General features: G+C 44.2%; 1 pseudogene; it reads right to left on the reverse strand.

Annotated features, from left to right (window-relative positions):
* Positions 1 to 10,397: 10,397 nt before the first annotated feature.
* LOC140583244 (U2 spliceosomal RNA) lies at positions 10,398 to 10,514 on the reverse strand (annotated as a pseudogene).
* Positions 10,515 to 14,114: the final 3,600 nt, after the last annotated feature.

Raw genomic sequence — 14,114 nt, forward strand, 5'->3', positions numbered from 1 at the left:
TCGGGAGTGACCTATCCCAGACAATCGCTGTAGGTTTTGGAAAAGTTCGTTTTCGAATTCACGCCCTTGGTCGTGGTGCAACTTTGAAGGGTATCCAAACCGGGGGATAAAATCATTAAAGATTCTCTCAGCTGCAGTGCGACCAGACTTGTTTTTCGTTGCATAGGCTTGGGCGAATCTTGTAAAATGATCTACTACGACAAGGATATATTCATACCCACCCCGACTGGCCTCCAGGTGTAAATAATCGATGCAGACGAGTTCGAGGGGTGAATTAGATATAATGCTGCCCATGGGGGCACGCACATGTGTGATGGGCTTCTTCTGCATAATACACGGGCATTTCCTGGTAACATACATCTCCACCTCTTTCTTCATAAAGGGCCAGAAGAATCGCTGCCTCACCAAGTGAAGGACTCTTTCAGTGCCCACGTGTGCCATGTCGTCATGTAAGTGCCTCAAAACAGTGTCTCGGTATTTTGTAGGTAGGACCAGCTGTTTCCTTCCACCTGCCTGTCTGTACAACAGTCCATTTTCCATATGTAGTTTGGTCCATTCATATAAGAGTTTCCTTGTCGCCCCTTTTTCTTTGTTCCTCACGTCACTTGTCAATACGATACCGCTGTCTTTCAGCCTAATGACTGGTCCAATTGCCTCATCTTCTCTCTGCGACTTTACTAACTCACTGGGACTGATGGCTGGTATGACAGAGGAAGACTGGTAAGAGTTATCCTGTGAGGAGAGATTCAGAGCAGCAATCCACGCCACGTCCTTTTGTTCCGCAGCCCTGCTACCTTGCCAGGTGGCATGCACTGCATCCGGGGAGAATTCCTCTGTGCATTCCTGCACATACGTGTCAATATCCAGGGGTATGCGTGACAATGTGTCTGCGTCGATGTTCACTTTTCCAGGTCTGTATTTCACATTAAACCGGAAGTCTGCCAGTTCTCCAACCCAACGATGGCCTACAGCGTTAAGTTTTGCGGTGGTCATGACGTATGTTAGGGGATTATTATCTGTGTAAACCGTAAAGTGTGGCGCATAGAATAAATAATCCCTAAACTTTTCGCACACTGCCCATTTAAGAGCAAGGAACTCCAACTTTCCGCTGTGGAGCCTATAGTTTTTCTCTGCTGGAGCCAGAGTTCTAGAGCCATACCCAATAACTCTCATCTTCCCTCCTTGTCTTTGGTACAGGACTGCCCCAAGACCATCCTCTGAGGCGTCCGTGTGCAATGTGAAGGGCAGATTGAAATCTGGGTAAGCTAGGATTGGGGGTTCCACAAGCATGTCAATAAGTCGTTCAAGCGTCCCCTGATGTTCACCTGTCCATTCCACAGGAGTTCTGGATGACAGCTGTGGGCTCTTGGTTTTTCCTGATGGGGATTGGGATGGTAAAGTCCCAGGATGAGCTTTAAGTAGTTGGAACACAGGCTTTGCTATCCGGGAAAAGTCCTGGATATATGCTCTGTAGTAACAAAGGAATCCAAGAAGTCTTCTGACATCACCAACTGTTCTTGGTGTTTTGTCCTTCAGGGACAGCACGGCTGTTAAATCCTTAGGGTCTATCCTCACCCCTTCTGATGATACCAGACGCCCAACATATCTGACTTCCTGTTTGAAGAACTCACACTTCTCTGGACGAAGTTTGACCCCATGACCTTGTAGCACTCTGAGTACTTTCCGGATCACTTCCACATGTTCCTCCACTGACTTTGAAAAACACAAAATGTCATCAAGATAGGGAATGCAGCATTCATCTCTGAAGGGACTTAGTACTTCCTCCATACACCTCTGGAAGGCCGCCGGCGCATTTGAGAGACCGAAAGGGACCCTGACCCACTCATAAAGCCCCCAGGGTGTAATGAAGGCAGTGTAGTGTCTTGAGCCCTCAGCAATGAAGCCCTGATGGTAAGCTTTCCCTTGGTCTAATATGCTGAACCATGAGTACCCACCAAGTGTGTTGACCAGGTCTTGTATGCGTGGTAGGGGGTGTCTGTCTGGGACTGTCTTCTGGTTAAGAAGGCGGTAGTCTACGCAGAGGCGAAGAGTCCCATCCTTCTTACGGACACAAACAATAGGTGCAGAGTATGGTGACTTCGACTTCACGATCCACCCCTTTGCAAGGAGATCCTGAATGTATTCCTTGACCTCCTTAAATAGCGGCTTGGGGATAGACGAATAGGTACGCTGTACTGGTATATTGTCCATCAGGTGTATTGGCATCTGAAGATTTGGGATGCATCCCACATCACTACTATCCTTTGCAAATGCTGCTGACTCCTCATATAACATCTGCTTGACAATTTCCTGCTGTCTCTCTTCCAGGTGGCTAATGTCTATAGGGGGATGCCATAAAAGCGGTGGGGCCTTTCCTCCATCAACTACCTCAGCACTCCATATCTACACTCTGCCCTTCTGTCCATCAGGTGAGTCAGTCTGTACTATCCTATCAATTGGCTGAATACTGCCAAGTATCATTTTCTGAGGTAAGGTGATATCATGTTGAGTATGATTCCCCATTGGTATTACTACGTATGGATTCCTGTGGTTCTTGACCTCTAACAAGCCTTCTCCTACGTCTATGGCCTCCAGGTGTTCATTATCATTCGGCTCGAACAGTAATAAGGAGTCTGCATAATCTACACCAAATGGCACCCTGCATCTAATCCATGCGACCTGGCCTGCTGTAATAACGACACCTTTGGATCCTATTCGTAGATCTCCTTGTGGTATGGTCAGTTCCTTTGCCTGGACTGCATGAACAATGGTCTTTGCTTCGGTATTGGTAATAGCTACTGCACCACTAAGTAAACTGACGAGAGTAGGAATCAACCTTTCAGGCTGTCCTTGAATCAGTTCCTCCAGCACATTAAACCCCAATAGTGGTTTCTCAATAGCCACATGACTCACTAAAAAAGGAACATTGATTGACAAACTGGGTTCTGTGTTGCCAGGTAAGTTAACGGCAATGGCGACCCACCCGTCAAATGGAATCCGATCACCACTTACTGCATACACTTCCAACATCTCATCAACTCCCAACAGTTCAGAGAATGGTCTTATCTCAACTTTGGGTAGGTATCTATCCTTCCAACTGCGATCAATAATGCTGACCTGGGCTCCAGTGTCAAGTAAGGCAGTTACTGCCAGACCATTTAGGATGCACTGTATCAATGCTTTCTTTCCAATGAGCTTGATGACTGGATCGTTTCGGGTAGCTGGTAGCGGTGTTAGTGGTGGTGAGCAAGGCTGACTTTGCATTTTTTCCCTCTTGTGTTTTGATGCAACCTCAGACGGCTGGCCACAACCTCCCCTATGGGTAGCTGAGGCCTGAATACCGTTGGGATGGGACTCACCTGCCAGACTGGTCACTGCTTGTCCCTCACCAGTGACCCACTCCTGTTTCCCTGATCCTCACTTTTCCCAAGACACCCCCTTGCTCTGTGTCCCTCCTTGCCACACACAAAGCAGTGGGTACAGTGTGAGCTGCCTGCCTCAACACATTTAGGACAGCCATAAGGTCTCTCTCGTTTGTGTAGAGATGGCTTATAAGACTGACATTTACATGTCGGTTCTGCTTTTCCAGGTGGTACTGACTGTCTCATTGAGTCAACCAGACTTGTTAATGCATCAATTTTTGCAGTGAGCTGTTGTAGGACATCTTTATCTTGAAACTTTTGTTTGAGGTCATGACTCTTTTGTGTATCAGATTTTAGCTGTGCACTGTGTGCAACCATCTGTTTAGGTCTAGTTGCCACACCGAGCCTGCGTTGTCGTTCACCCTCGTCACTGGTAATTTTTGTCACCTGTCTCAATATTGCTTCCTCACTCACAGTACTGTCTGACAAAATTGGTTTTAGCTCTCGCCGAAGATCACTATGCTTGTGACCCAAGCCTTGATAAACAGTATGTAAAAAGACACCTTGGATTGTCTCTGGGCTATACTTAATGTCCGTATCCGCTTGTTTAGATGCAAAGAGAACTTTCTGCTTTAACCCAATGACTCGATACAGAAACTGCTGTGGTGTCTCTGAATCACTCTGTTTAGTACACATTAGTTCCTGAAGGAGTTCAGTGCTATTTCTGTCACCCAAATGTGACCGGAGGAACACCTTCAGCTCCTCTACTGTCATGTCCTCTTTGTTCATGAGCATATCCTTAAAATTTCCAGACTTTACTATCTTCAGTACACCTCGGACAATTTCTGGATTGCTAAAATTTTCCCGAACACCCTCTTCAATCTGTTTGCTTAAGCTGTTATAAGTTATATCAGAGGTATGATCACCGATTTGTCCCCCTTGCACCTTGAACTCTCTACGATGGAGGTAGGGTAGGTCTTTATAGGAAACAAACTTCTCTGTTACTGTATTAACATCACTGGGAGGCTGATGGCTAACAGGGAGAGTTCTGGTGTCAACACTCACTGCAGGTGTATTTACGAGCGGTACTGTAGGAAAGGGCATGCACTGGTGAAGTTTCCTGCCTAATTCCTCATAACTAGTTAACATTCTCTGTAAGTAATCACCAGACCTATCCTCAACTAAGCTAGGGTTAGCAGCAAAAGTGGAAGTAATGTGCTGTTTTGTGCCCTCTGGGGTCATGGTGTCTATGTGATCTGAATCAATCTGTGGTGTCCCTGTCCCTGTGTTGTGTAACTCACTGTTTGGGTCTAAGTGGTCATGGACAGGGTTAACACTGCGTGTCTGGATAATGTCATCAATCATATCTTTCAAAACCAATAATGAACTTAACCCCATATCCTCTGAATCAAGCAAGGTTTCACTGTACATGTAAGCATTAATATACTCAAAACAACCTTCTGAGTCCCTGGCAAAAAGCTGAGACTGATCCCGACCTGGCACTGGACCAACACCTTTGGCAACCTGGAAAAGTTCATCCTCCAACAGGGTGAGCAGGAGCTTCCTGATGTCCCACACCAGGCTCTTCCTCTCAGCGTCTGATGCAACTTCTTCATCCATCTCAGGCATTAGTTACCGGATCTCCAAACTCTTAGCACTCAGGGATGTCCTCCATCCATGGATCAGCTTCCAGGTGGTGCTGGATGCCAACTCCCCGTACGGGCCACCAAGAATCTGTAACACTTCCCAGTTTTCCGGTCCGTGCTACGAGATTAAACCTGCTAACCAGCTGCTGCTGCTGCTGCTGCTGCTGCTAACAGGATGAAAACGGAGATGAGTGAATTCTGTGTCTTATGTTCCTGAATGTCTCTCAGTTCTGAGAGGAAACTACGTATTCCTGAACTATAGACACAGGTTCACTGCCATCTACTGGTCGATTAATATACCACTATTTTCTTGGTGCTAAGGGCTTAAACTTGACCAATTAGTTAACATGAACAATCGTTTTTTTCCCTTTGATAAATTGTAAAGTACTTAAGATCAGTAATAAATGAAATATTAAACATCAAACGTATACACCAACACAATTGTGACCACATATGTGGGTGTCACACTCCTATATCTTTTGCCTGATGCTAGCAGTTGGAACAGATCATGAGCAGGGTGTGAGGGGTCTTTTAAAATGTTTTTCGCTCTGCTGAGGAAGCGTGAGTTGTGCAGTTCTTCTAGAGTGGGTAAATGACAGCCGATGATCTGCTGGGCGGTTCCTACGATCCTCTGTAATGTTTTTCTCTGTGCTAGTGTACAGCTGGAAAACCACGCGCAGAGGCAGTAGCACAGGATGCTCTCAATGGAACAGCGATAGAAGGACACCAGCAGTTTTTGAGAGATGTTGTTTTTCCTGAGGACTCTCAGTTCTGTTGAGTTTGCGCCCCAGGACAGGTCGTCAGTGATACGAACACCCAGGAAGCGGAAGTCCAACACCCTCTCCACACAGTCCCCACTGATGTAAAGTGGTTTGGTGTCTGTTTTCTTTTTCCTGAAATCCACAACAATTTCCTTGGTCTTTGCTGTGTTCAGGAGCAGGTTGTTGTCAGTGCACCACGATGTCAGCCGCGCCACTTCGTGCCTGTAAGCAGACTCCTCTCCCCCAGAGATGAGCCCCACCACAGTGGTGTCATCTGCAAATTTGACAAAGGTGTTGCTGTTGTGTGCGGGAGCACAGTCGTGTGTGTACAACGTGAAGAGCAGGGGGCTCAGCACGCAGCCCTGGGGGGAGCCAGTGCTGACAGTGATTGCTGAGGAGATATGGGGGCCCACCCTAACCCTTTGTTTACGGTCTGTCAGGAAGTCCTTAATCCACAGACAGGTGGAGAAGGGGAGTCCCAGGTGTGACAGTTTGCACACCAGTCTGTGGTGGAGGATGGTGTTAAAAGCAGAGCTAAAGTCAATAAAGAGGAGACGTGCGTAGTTCCCCTGATGCTCCAGATGGGACAGGGTAGCATGAAGAGCAACAGCTACCGCATCCTCCGTAGACCTATTTGCTCTGTAGGCATCAAAGGTGGGAGGGATAAAGGACATGATATGACTCCGGACCAGTCTTTCAAAGCACTTCATCAGGACTGGGGTGAGCGCTACTGGCCGGTAGTCATTCAGGCAGGTTACGGATGATTTTTTTGGTAAGGGGACTATGGTTGAGGATTTCAGACAGGGTGGACAAGTCATTAGACTCACCTTTCATGCTCCCCGGTAATTTGGTGTCATTTACTGTTTATTGTGCATATGGTGTATTGGGTCATTCCATGTCAAATCGTCACACTTTCGAACCTCATTGTCATGGATTTTAATGAAACTTGGCATGCTGATTTGGTCACATGAGTAACTCATGAAACTGAAATTGGGCGAGTCTTGGATCAATATTGTGGGAGATTTAAGCGAACAAAGTTTTAACTTTGACTTTGACTGGCTATATTTACCTTAATATAAACTGCACAGAAATGGTCCTCATATTGTTTTGAAGCTATTGCCCAGCTCTATTATGTGCCTTCCCCGTATGAATAAAATTCAATAAGAAAAAAACCTATATTTCAAAATTGATCAATTTTTTAATAAAGCTAGCTAATAATATCATGAACATATCCAGAAAATTTGGTCCTTGGTTTTTAAGTCGTTGCTGAGATATCTTGATGTAAAGGTAGCGTCACACAGTTTCATATCACTAATGGGCCTTTTTAATGGCAGCCAAACTGTCAGTAGCCCTAGAAAGGGCTACTTGGGAAAATAAGGAGATATCAGAAAGGGGTAAATTTGAGGGGAATGCCTCTGATGGTGAGATGGAGGGGGCAGAGGCTGCTATGGATGTAATGCATATGGTAAATGGAGGTGAGGAGAATGGATGTGAGGTGGGAGTGAATGTGGAGGAGGTTAAGGGAGAAGGAGAGAAAAGAGAGGGAATGTTTTGGGATATACTTTGTCACAAGGAGGCAGATCATTGCTGGAAACCATTCAGGAAGAAGGATGTGAGGAAGAAGAAGAAACTGGTGTGATGTTTCAGGAGGCACAAGACACTGAGGATGCCCAGTTGGACAGATGGTGTCCATGTGGCTGGTGTAAGGTGGGCTAGGAGGCTTCTGAACCATGTGTTTGGCTTTAGGGCACTTGTGTATTGTGCTTGTTTGTTACAAATTAAATAATTAAGCTTATAAACTGAACATAATATATTTTAAAGGTACATGTTTATATCACTATCTACGTGTAAAGGGAGCAGACACAGGAAAAATGTACTGAAGACCCTTGAAATGATATTTATTCCTGATGTGAAATTGCTGTTTTTGTTTTAGATTCCAAAGTTAACCTTTTATTTAATTTATCCCTTTTTCCCAAATAAAACGATGCATTTAGTTATAATCTATATTATTTTGATTTGGGGTCAGAAGTTCCAAAATCATCAGGTAAGTTAATTGATTTTATGTGTTTTAACTCCTAGACAGATGTAAATGATAAGCTCTATTTTTAAATAATTTATTGTCTTTTTTTTTTTTTTTTAAATTAAAACTAGGATCCCTCATGGACCAAGACTTCAAGGGCATTTGTACAATTCACCTGTAACTGGATCTGCAGTCTTTTTCTCCCCACACCCTCTGCTTGTTCCCTTCTTCTCTTTCTATCTTCACTCCAGGAGAGCTCCTCAGACATCTCCAGCCTGTAATTCCTGGGAAATGCCACCTGCCACTCACCCTTGGAGGCGTAGCCCATTCTCAGGATCTCATACGTCACCATTCATCACAGAGTCACAACGCCTGCAAACATCTGGATAAAAGCAAGAGCCCGTTTTTTGAAACTTACACATTAAATTTTCCTCTCTTTACCATTTTATTCTTTTAAGCTTCATTCTGTTTAATTACATTTAGTATGGATTAAGGCACAGGCGGCCCGGAGGACATTCCCCCGGAGGACATGGAGTAGGACCCTCCAGTTCTTGCCCTATGTCCCAGTCCGTGGTGTCAGCCCCGTGACCAGAGTTTCCCCAGCCGAGGAGGTTATCGCTGTGACAACGGCAGGGTCAACGGAAAACTGGTCGGGGGCTCGGCTCCAGGAGGAAAAATCGGGGGTATGCTACCCAGACTTACTGCCTGATCTCAACTTGGTCCAAGGGGGTCTTTCGGGGAACCCCATCCATTGGTTTCCAAAAGGAACCACCTGCGGTTTCCTCCGGCACTGGTACTGGCCTGTGCTTTTGTTCTGCAGGGTCCACAGTGTGGTCCGGTTCCTGTCTTGCCTGCTCCTCGATGCCCTCCGGCTCTGCCGACTCCTCGCCGTCTACCGATGCTGTTCTTCCATCGGCTGCCGCAGACGAGAGGAGCTCGTCCTTTCTACAGACCCAGACAGGACTCCGAAGGCCCCCCTGGCCGCGACCCTTCTGCGGCACCTCGGAGCTTGATCTGTAGTCTTGCTTCCCCGTGGCTCTCCCTGGTTTCACCTCTTAGCCCGATTTCACTCTTCCAGCCCCCACTCCAGTCACTCTTGCTTCCCACTTTAGGTTCCCCCTGGCTCCCTCTCCTGGCCTTATTCTTGTTGCACTAGTTCCATTGCTTGTCTGGTTGTGTCCTGCCCTGTCTGTCCTGTGCCACCTTTGGTCCTTTTGGTGCCCAATCCCTCCATTTGTCTTCTTCTTCTATTTCCTTTGTTGCCACTTGCCCACTGACACCCGCAGTTTGTCTTTTGGTCCCTAGTCTGCATCCCTGTCGGGTTACCTGGCCTGTCATGAGTTGTGTCCTTGTGGTTTGTCTCCCCTGCTGTCCTTGGTTTTGCCCTGGTCTGTGTGTCCCCTTAATGATGCCTTTGCACCAGGAGGGCACAGGATTGGGGGGTGGGGGGGTGTTACTGTCATGGCCTGCCCGTCCTGTCAACCTTACTCTCCAGTTCTCCTCCCTGACGTGGCCCTAATGAGCCACGCTTGGTCTTTATTAGTCTCACCTCATGTTCCTGTCCTTCTGTCAGTCACTACCAGCTGCCTTGTGCTTTCCCATTCCTTAGTTTGCAAAAGAGCCCAGGCCAATGTTCTCCAGTTCTGTCCTTGTCTGTTTGCATCTCTGTGCCCAAGCCTGCCTGCCAGAAAAGCTCCCTGCAAAGGGGGTTCTGCCCTACAGCTTGCATTCGGGTCCTACTTCCCACCGGTCATGTGACAGAGGAATACAAGGTTAGTGCCAGGCAGAAATTAATATCTTTGATTTTGCATCCATTTGGTAACTTGTTGAAGTTATCTGATAGTTCTCTCGATTCCAAAGACATATGATTCTTGTGTGTGCATTATGCATATCCAAAGTTAACGCATGTTGTGTTTGTCGAGTTCGAAGGGTTAACTCATTTAATATTTATCTTATGCCGTACATGACTCATAGTCATTATGGACAGTAAGCACTTTATGTAAGTTATCCACCGCTCCTTTTCGTTATGCTATACAGCCGATTTATACATGTGGAGACTTATATGCACACACATTTTTCACATTCCACTACTTTCACACATTTTACTGTCATCGTACTTCTCTTCTGATGCCATTTTATGTATTTGTTTGTTTATTTGTAACCTGGTAACTGCACACTGAATCTTCTTATATTTGTACAATGACACCAAATCTTATTTGGTAATCATGAATTACCAAAACCTTAAATACACCAGGATAGACTCAATTATTGCTGAAAAAAATCTACGCAGAGATATAAAAATTTAATATTCTCATCAAAATCACATGCACAGCAAAAAATGTAGGCAGTAACTATATACTGCTCTTCCAAAAAAACAACCTTTAGGTTCAAAACGACATCCATCGAGAAAAAAAATATATCCTCCTTGTATCGACAGGAATACTTTATCTGCATTGTGAAATAGCATAAATAATTTATGACAAAACAAAAAGCTTTTAAATTTACTGTACATGATTGTTAGCAAAATCAGAAATGTCAGTGTGGTAAGATCATGTACTTTATATAGTCAGTCAGTCAGTCAGTTCTGCCTTTCAACATCAGGGGGCAGTAGAGGTGCACCGTTCCCGGAAGCACTGCAATACCGGGTCGATGCGTGGAGCGGACGGGGCAAGCCCCACTTCCGGCTCCCTGTTCCAAAAATCATGTCATGTGATACTTCAGGAATCTGTCAGGGGAAGTACAAGTATTTAAGTGTTTTATATACATATATACTGTACATGTACTATATACAGACATTGATATGTATGCCACTTTGCAATTTACAAGACATGCAACCAACCTCTTCAGGCCCTTCAGATAGTTCATCTGGGTCTGCTTAGAAAGCTTGGCCTCAGCCAGCTCACAGAGGAACAGCTCCGTCTTTCCCCTTTCCTTGACAAACTCCAAGGAAGGCTCCTCTGGGTTCATACATGTACCTGCTGACATTATCCACCTGCAAAGGAGAAAATGCACAACAATAAATAATAATAATAATAATAATACATGGAGACATGAAGTGTATTTTAATTTATAGATTAATTTATTTTTTATTTATGTATAATAATACAATAAATATAAAAGAGAATAAAAAATAATAATACAAGAGTACTCACCTCCTGTTTGAAATTCTCGTTCTGGAGATCCATTTCCAGATACAGGGCAAAGCCCCAGCAGAGGATGGTCCAGAGGATGTTTCTTATGTAGTCCTCTTTCGGCCATCAGCTGCCTGGATGTGTGTTGGACATCCCTGGCACTGCAATGTAGAAAACAAATTTTGTCATATCCATGTTGCATATCTGTTTCACAATCAAAAACAAATCTGTGAAACTGTAAAGCTAAGATACTCACACTTGAATGGACTCGCCACTGCTGACAGCATGCACCTCTTCACTCTCCGCTGGCTGCGTGGTCGTGGCTGGCTGCGATGTGCCTCTTCCACTGGTGGTCTTCTGCCTCAGTGAAGGGGGGACATCAGAAACCACCATGTGGCGACGCTCCGGCTCGTCAATCAGCCTTTCAAAAAATAAACAAATAAATCATGTTAATAAATGACAGACAAGAAACAACATGTGACGTGTAAAGACCAAAAAGGTCTTCCACCAACCTGATAACGCTCCGAGGATTGACATCACCCAACACATCCACAAGTTCTGAGTACGTGAAGATCCTGCCCCACTGTAGAATGTCCTGCACGTCCCGCTTTGCCTTTTCCACAACATGCTGGATGGCTTCCTTAGATGCTGTCTTCATGCACACCCTAGCCAGGTGCACTGACAGGACTGCCTGCGTCTTCTTGCAGACAGGGCAGAGCAGGGCATGCCTGATGGGAGCACTGGAAACAGAAACAGACATGTCATGGGAAAGTCATTTTATGATGTTCAGTAGTACACGGTCACATTCCTGTCAATATCTCAATTGTTCAGTCCTCAGTGGTCTGGATAACTAATACTTGCATATTTATTATCATGCTGCTGACTCCAGACTGAGAAAAGCAATTAGTTGGTAAGAAAAAAAACTGCATATTATCAGGAATAATAACGGCCGGGCAGCAATATATTACATATTTGATATACAGGTCACACACACAAGGCCCCTTGTCCTTGGAAGGGTTTGACAAATGTCTGAATATTAACCTATTGCTGAAATAATCTAGCAAACTTGAGAGAGACAATTTGTCTCTAACATGATTTCAAAAGAGAAATAAAGTTAAATATAAGATAATTAAATTCATGTTTATAAATTTTAGGCATGTGTGCATCACAGACATGTATGAAAAAGTCATCAAAGAAAGAAAAGCCCAAGCAGCAGCAGGAGGACAGGCTCAGTCTATAATGCTCCTAATATTTGCTCTAAAGCTACTGGGCCAATAAACATGTGTTTGGGCTCTTTGTGGACCACAAATCCTATAGTTTAATATGTAATATAAATCATCTGTGGTTCCAAACGCCGTTACTCCGCCGTGCTTCCGCCAACCGCAACACCCGACATACCCTGCGAAAGGTACAGCGATTCTGAGCAACTTCCCCATTATGATCCTATTTAGATTTCCCAGTCTTTATCCTGAAAGTACAGCCCAAATTGCGCCCCCCACACCAGACGCCTCGCACTAATGCACACACGCGCTCGCTCACTTTCTGCAGCGAGCCGGCCTTAAAGCACCAGCATCTGAAAACCCTGTGGGTTAGCAGACTTGGTACACCGCATATGGTGAAAACCCTGTGGGTTAGCAGACTTGGGACATGACTGATGGAGAAATCCCTGCGGGTTTGTGAAATTGGTATATTGTGTTGTATTTGGTAAGAATTACTTTTAATTTCATATATAATCTGCCTCTGTGGTCTTTCTCCTGTTGCTTGTTTTTTTCTGCTTAATAGTTACTCTCATTTGAATTCCTGTAATCATCTCCATTGTTCAGTGCTCAATGCCTTGGTAAATGACATTTGCATATTAATTCCAATGCCGATGACTCTCAGGCTGAGGAATTTGTAACTAAATGGAAATTAAAAGTATACAATGTTAGGAAGGCTAACTTTAATGGTATGAGACGGAAATTACAAACTGTAAACTGGACAGAGTTAAACAGCAAAACAGTTGAAGAGGCATGGGAATTTTTCAAAAGCACATTGTTGCAAGTGCAAGAGGACTTCATACCTGTTTCCAGCAAAACTAAATCTAGGAAACGACAACCAAGGTGGTTTACTAAGGAAATTAAGAATAAAGTCAGGAGGAAAAGGGCTCTGTTCCACAATTGGAAAATAACTAATGATTTCAAAATTAAGCAGGAGTATCTAAGTCTACAGGCAGAGTTAAAAAATGACATTAGGCTATCCAAGAGGGATGTAGAAAGAAAAATTGCATTGGAGGCTAAGGATGACAGAAAAGGTTTCTTCCAATATTTTAACTCCCAAGAGAGCTCTAAAAGCTGAAATCACTAATTTGCAGGATAGTAAGGGCCTTATAATTGATAACGAAATTGATATAGTAAATGAGTTTAATGATTATTTTTCAAGGGTGTTCACAATAGAGAACACAAGTAACTTACCACCAATTAATACGAATACAGCATCGTCTATGACCAATATATGTATAACTGAGGTTGATGTGATACTAAGCCTAGCTAAACTCAAAATAAATAAATCGCAGGGCCCTGATGGCATCTTACCTATAGTCTTAAAAGAGATGAGGGATATTATTAGCCAACCTTTAACTTTAATATTCCAGAAATCATTATCTGCGGGTGTGGTACCATCAGATTGGAAGCATGCTAATATAACACCCATATTTAAAAAAGGGGATAGAAGTAATCCAGCAAACTATAGGCCAATCAGTTTAACTAGCATTACTGGAAAAATAATGGAAGATATAATTCAAGTGAAAATGGTAGATTATCTAGATGCAAATAACATTATAAAGGATAGCCAACATGGATTTAGGAGAGGTAGATCCTGCTTAACGAATCTACTTGAGTTCTTTGAGGAAGCTACAAGTGAAATTGATCACAAAAAGGCCTATGATGTGATTTACTTAGATTTCCAGAAGGCGTTTGATGTTGTCCCCCACAAACGGCTCTTGCTAAAGCTTAAAGCTACAGGGATTTTAGGAACTGTGGCAGCTTGGATCAAAAACTGGCTAACTGACAGGAAGCAGCGAGTAGTTATTAGAGGCACAATGTCACAGTGGGCCTCCGTTCATAGTGGGGTACCACAGGGTTCAATTTTAGGACCACTATTGTTCCTAATTTACATTAATGACATTGACACAAATACATACAGTAAACTGGTTAAAT

This window comes from Paramormyrops kingsleyae, chromosome 25 (genome assembly GCF_048594095.1).
Source record: "Paramormyrops kingsleyae isolate MSU_618 chromosome 25, PKINGS_0.4, whole genome shotgun sequence".
Classification (NCBI taxonomy): Eukaryota; Metazoa; Chordata; class Actinopteri; order Osteoglossiformes; family Mormyridae; genus Paramormyrops; species Paramormyrops kingsleyae.